Genomic DNA, 6,211 nt, shown 5'->3' with positions numbered 1-6,211 from the left:
TTGAAAATTAAAAAATAATAAAATTATGGATTTTATAAATAATCATGGATTTTGTTAGAATATGTGAGATCTCACGGTTGGATTGGGCTGAGATCTAACCGTTAGATTGACCTGGTAGGAATTAATGGAGGAAGTTAAATGAGGTAACCTGGTCGTGTTAGTCAAGTTGGTTAGTAGAGACAACTTTGATAGATTAGGGATTAAGCTTGATTAGGTAACTAAGCTAGATGTGGTAATTAGGTTGAATTAGAATATGTTCCTATCTCTATCTCAGTTCATAATTATGTAGTCTTTCTATTCTGTCCTTTCAGTGTACTATACAAACACTCATTGGGCTCTTTGTAAAGTATCCAAGATTAGTGAAATAACAAAATTTTACATATTTTACAAGCTTACACCTGAATTCTATGTGCTAAAACCTGGATTTTACAGTCTTGGATTGTAACTCAATAGTCCAAGAACGAAATATTTGTTATGCTTAATAGTTTTAGTTGGAAATTGATATGGAGACCGAGAGTACCACCGAGCATGGGACCTGCAATGAGAAAATGCCATGTGTACAGAAAAATTTACTTTTTCTAGATTTTCCTAAATCTAAGGGATTTTTCACGTCACTTGGCATGCTGTGGGAAGAACCAATCTGTTCCTTTTTAGGTCCTACTCTTGGTTTCCCTATCATTACTCTTTTTAGTTTGATATTCATCTATCTTGATTCCACCCTCATTCTAGTAGCTTTTTCTTTGCCAAACTGCCTGAGGCAAAAATTTCTTTATCATTCCGATGCCTAATGGATCAAGATACTGATTCACCTTTATATAAATAGGTTTATTAGGATTGTTTGAGCCATTCACATCATTGTTGCCCTACTTAATCTCTCTCTCTCTCTCTCTCACTTGTATTGTGTAAGTGTTTCACATTTATGGTGAAATTTATGAAAATTGACCCTATGTTTGTTATCCCACACATGCATCCTACCTAATTCACCAATTCAATAAAATCTAGGTTTTGGCTTGTAAATTCCAGGGTTTTAGTTTGAGCTTGTAAAATGCAGAATGTTGCAATCCATGATTTTAAAATCTATAAATCCAAACTGCCCCTTTATTAGGAACTCTTTTGACGAGTTGTCAATAGTTTTTTGGGAACCTAATAAACTTTAGCAGCAAATTAGAGAAATGCATGAGAAGAGCAATTATCCAAACTGCCCCCTTGTTTTGTTAAGTTATCAAGAGACTCTAGCAGCAAATTAGATAATTGCATGGGAGAAGAGCAATAATTTACATGGGCCACCCCCTCCTGGTGGTTTCATAGTGAAATCTGTCACAAAGACAGACAAAAGAAGGGAGGTCGTAGTTAAACAGGTCCTCTGTATCAACGTCCGAATAAATTATCTACAAGGTCTTTCATTGTAAGCAAATCTCCATAACTGTAAGAGCACTGCTAGGAAAACGGGAATTTGTTTTGTGAATAAAAACAGGCATCCACCATTGGACATAGGAAGGGAGCTCAAATCCCCATAAAGCATTAAAACATCTTGAAATGGTCAAATCAATGGCCATATCACTCCGGTTTTTATTTTCCACACGGAATCCCGTTTTCAAAGTGTTTTCCTAACCCTCAACTCAACAAAGCCTTTGTCCCAAACTAGTTGGGGTCGACTAAATGAATCCTTTAGAAAAAATTCATGAAGAAGGTAAAATGAATCTATCCGGCTCTAATCCTGGTTCTAGTTGGGTTCTTCTACGTGAATCATTTTATTCCTTTCTATCCTATCCAAGGTCATGTCCTCTATCGTGTTCCTAGCTATCAAGTATTTTCTCAATGTTTCTACACGAGTTGTTTTCGGTCTGCCCCTATCTCTTTTTACTCCATCAATTTGGTACAAGTCGCCTCTTCTCACCGGAGCATCCAAAGGCCTACGTTGGATATGTCCAAACCATCCTAAGTGGTGCTCTCTCATCTTCTCCTCAATTGGAGCCACCCCCACCTTTTTAAGAATGTCTTCATTTTTATTTATATCTAGCCTTGTGTGGCCTCACATTCATCTAAGCATTCGCATCTCCGCTACACTCATCTTATGCACATGCTGCTTCTTGGTGGCCTAACATTCTGAGCCATACAGCATGGATGGCCTCACAGCTGTCTTATAAAACTTTCCCTTCAACTTGGTAGGGATTTTATGGTCGCACAAAACTCCTGAGGCAAGCTTCCACTTCAGCCAATCTGCTCTTATTTTATGGTTAACATCCTCTTCAATCTCTCATTCCTTATGTAGAATTGAACCAAAGTGATTTCCTAACTGCAAAGGAGAAAATTTCTATCCAACGAAACAACTACATGTGCTTTTAAAACAGGGATTTTAGAGTCAAATTTGCAAAAAGCCATTTCGCCGCTGACTTTTGCATGAGAGAACAACCACACATGCTCACTTTTCAGCAGATTTTGTCTTATTCATTTGTTTCATTTGAGGAGGCTGCTCTCCCATGCAAAAGTCAGCCGCCAAATGGTTTTCTGCGAAATGGCCTAGCAAATCCCTTCAACACATAATTAGAAATACATGCGTTAGAAACAACTACTTGTATTTTTCAAATCTCCTATATACTACATATAAAGGCGTACTTGGGTGGCTGTGAAGAGATCTTGTGTTATCTACAACTTTATAAATTAAATTTCCTTGCAATTATTTGATACCTTCCAAACGTTCATTTCTCTACATCCATTAGATATCGTATTTGTATAATACATAATGGAAAGCTCGAGTGAGCCCCAAGGTTATTTAAAACCTTATAAATGTAGAACCTCTTTGGATACATGCAATTTTCTTTCGTATAATCTTATATGCAGATGGCTTCAACGTCAAATATAATTATTGACGAATAATAATAATTATATACGTGTTAGAAATAATATGGTTGATGGCTCCCAAAGAGGCCTTAGTGACCTATTTGCAAATAAGATTAAATTAAAATATCAGCTGGGGAAGGAGGGGGAGGCTTTTGAGGGTACTAGGTAGAGAAGCATGAGAAGTCCCTAAAATCCAGTGATAATTCAGATTGGGATTTGCTAGCGTCCATCGCAAAAGGCATTTCGTCGATGAGCTGTTGCATTTGAGAGCAGCCACACAGGCTCACTTTTCAGCAGATTTTGTCTTCATTCACGAGGTAGCTGATCTCACGTGCAACAGCCCAACCGCGAAATGCCTACTGCAATGGACGCCAGCAAATCCCATTCAAATTTGGGTTTTTCATATTTTTGGTGGCTTTTCATTTTCCCATCAATCCTATCTATCAATCCTAAAATCCAGTGATGTAACTGGGGCTGTTGATTATGTTGACCATCAAGTCATGACCCACATGATCTCGGTCCCATGCCAATGAAAATCCCATATGTAAGATGAACTAATCGTCCCTTCAATTTTTATTGGTGGAACCCCGACTGAGGCTTTATAGATTAATGGTTAGGTAGGATCATCTGATCGAGGAGAAGCCATAAACAATAGACAAGGTTTCTGTCTCCTGAAATGTTAATGGCCTGACAAAGCATACGGATAACACATGGGGTCAAAGGTGGTCGTTGTTAGGATATAAGTAGGGAAGTGATAAATTCGTCTCCCTTTCTTCACCGGGACAGCCGAGGTGGCCCCAGGAAGAAAAGGGGTGGAATTATCATTCAGCTATAAGTAGAAGGAAAAAATATAGAAAAATATTTCTCAACTTCCCTTTTCCTCTTGACTAAGTAAAAACGCATGTGCGTTGCACGTGCTATCCATTTAAAATTGTACAAACCACATCATAGGTTGATCTAAACTGTCCATGTGATGGAACACAACATCAATAGGTTGTGCCCGTAAAATCATTTCCATAGGCTGATCCTAGCCCTCAAATCTATAGAGGTTTTCATGATTGTTGTTCCTCTTAAGGTGCCAAGAATTCGTCAATATTTTTACAGGTGTCATGCATTCGTAATATCAACATTTCTATAATTTGACCCGCACATAGTGAATAAGGAAAAGTAGTTTTTTCGTCATCGTTAGGGCAACTTGGGTGTCAACCCGACCCAATTCGAGTTGGGTTGGGTCGGGCTGACTCGATTTGATATGGTACCAATTGTTGACCACCTCAACTCAAGCCGGGTTGTTTTGGACTTTGAGAACCAATAGTGAGTCACTAATAATCAGTTTTTAACTCACAATCGGTTCTCAAAATCCAAACCAAACAGGAACTAACAATTAACAAAGGAAAATATTATCCGCATCACACTCCTCACTTTATTCAAGTTACGATATGACCCGCACAATAGGATTATCCAAACCGTCCATTGTGGACTGTGGATATTATTTCAATGTTGAAAAAGAAAAACACAAATATACAGAACTTCTTCAGATGGAACCCAAATTCGGGTTTTGGGTCGGGTGGGGTTGCTCGACAGCCCATCCAGACCCAACCCGATTTCAAATTGGGGTTGATTTTTTCCAACCCAACCCAACCTGATTTGTGAAAAAGTTTTACCCGACCCAACCCAAATTCGGGTTGAACCCGACCTGCGTGGGAACATCCAAGTAACAACGACGGTTTGAAATTATATATACTACTAATGTCCTCACTACCATATTTTATAATAGCACTAATCATCGTATTTTGATGATAGCACTCCTTACTCTATTAAAATGTACAGTATGGCATGTACCCTGTGTCGGTACTTTTCGTATGTAGATTACGATTTTACCCTGAAATAATTTCTCATAGAGATATATGTTAGATATCAGCAAAGGGGTTAATGGTAAAAGAGTAATGCTGACGTATAAATCCCAGATAAAAAGAAAACAAATTTATTCTAGATGGGCACTTCCTACATAGGTTGTGCTGCAAAAAAAAAATTTCACAGGTTGATCCGAACCCTCTGATCTATAGAGGGTTATAGGTTGATCTAAACCGTCCATGTGATGGAACACAACATCAATCGGTTGTACCCGTAAAACCATTTCTATAGGTTGATCCTAGCCCTCCAATTGATATAGGCTGATCCTAACCCTCCAATTGATAGGGGTTTCCATAATTGTTGTTCCTCTTCAGGTGCCCGGAATCCATCAATATTTTGCAAGTGTCCTGCAGAGTAATATAAATTAGTTATTCTATCATTGTCATATGTCTTTGCCTCTTCTTGGTAGTTTTTTGCCGTAACTTGTCATAGACCTACCTTGTGTCCATACTTTTCGTATGTAGATTAAGATTTTACCCTCAAATAATTTCTCATAGAGGCAGATGTTAGATATTAGCAAAGGGCTTAATGGTAAAAGAGTAATGCTGACATGTGGATCAAAAGTGGGACATAAGCGGAAATAACGGCAAATGACACAAATGCCTTAGATGTGGGATACAATTGGAATTATGGCAATGAGACACAAGCGGAAATAACGGCAAAGGGTGGAACACATTGGCTTAATGGTAAAAGAGTAATGCTGATGTGTGGATCAAAAGTGGGACACAAGCGGAAATAACGGCAAATGACACAAATGCCCTTACATGTGGGATGCAATTGGAATTATGGCAGTGGGACACAAGTGGAAATAACGGTAAAGGGTGGAACACATTAACCCATCATTTTGCCTTTATATATAGTAGTTATATTAGATTAGAATAGTTAGATTAGATTAGAATAGTTAGATTAGATTAGATTTTGGAGAAAGTCAAACAGTTAAAACAGTTTAAAAAGGCTTGCATGTGACAATTTGAAATTCGACAGCGACTATTACAAGCATAGTAAATGGCAACTCCGTTTGGTTGCCGGATTTTTTTTGATTCCTGGGACTTTTGTGGGATTTCCTCAGGAAACCCATGTTTGGTTGGTGGCCCCAAACTAATCCCAGGAACCAAAATAACCCCGCACGAAACCCAGGAAGGAAAAAAAATACTCCCAGGAACCAAAATAATCCTAGGAACCAAAAATAAGCTTGAGAATAAATTTTTTTCTTCGCAACAGTTCAAGCAACCAAACAGGGGATTTTTTTTCCCCACCATAGTCCGGTCAACCAAACATGGGATTTTTATTTTACCGGGATACTTCTGGGACCTTTTTTTTTCCCACCAATCTCCTTTGGATTTTTTTTTTCTCCCACATAAATCCCAGAAAAAAAAGAAAAAAAAAAACCGGCAACCAAAAGGGGTGCAACTCAGGGTCGGGATGAGGCCAACCCAAACCCGACCCAAGGAGCCAT

Source organism: Tasmannia lanceolata, unplaced genomic scaffold (genome assembly GCF_043159265.1).
Source record: "Tasmannia lanceolata isolate RefF3 unplaced genomic scaffold, GAP_Taslan_0.1 ptg000008l, whole genome shotgun sequence".
NCBI classification, from domain to species: Eukaryota; Viridiplantae; Streptophyta; class Magnoliopsida; order Canellales; family Winteraceae; genus Tasmannia; species Tasmannia lanceolata.
Note: the sequence above shows the minus strand (reverse complement) of the source record.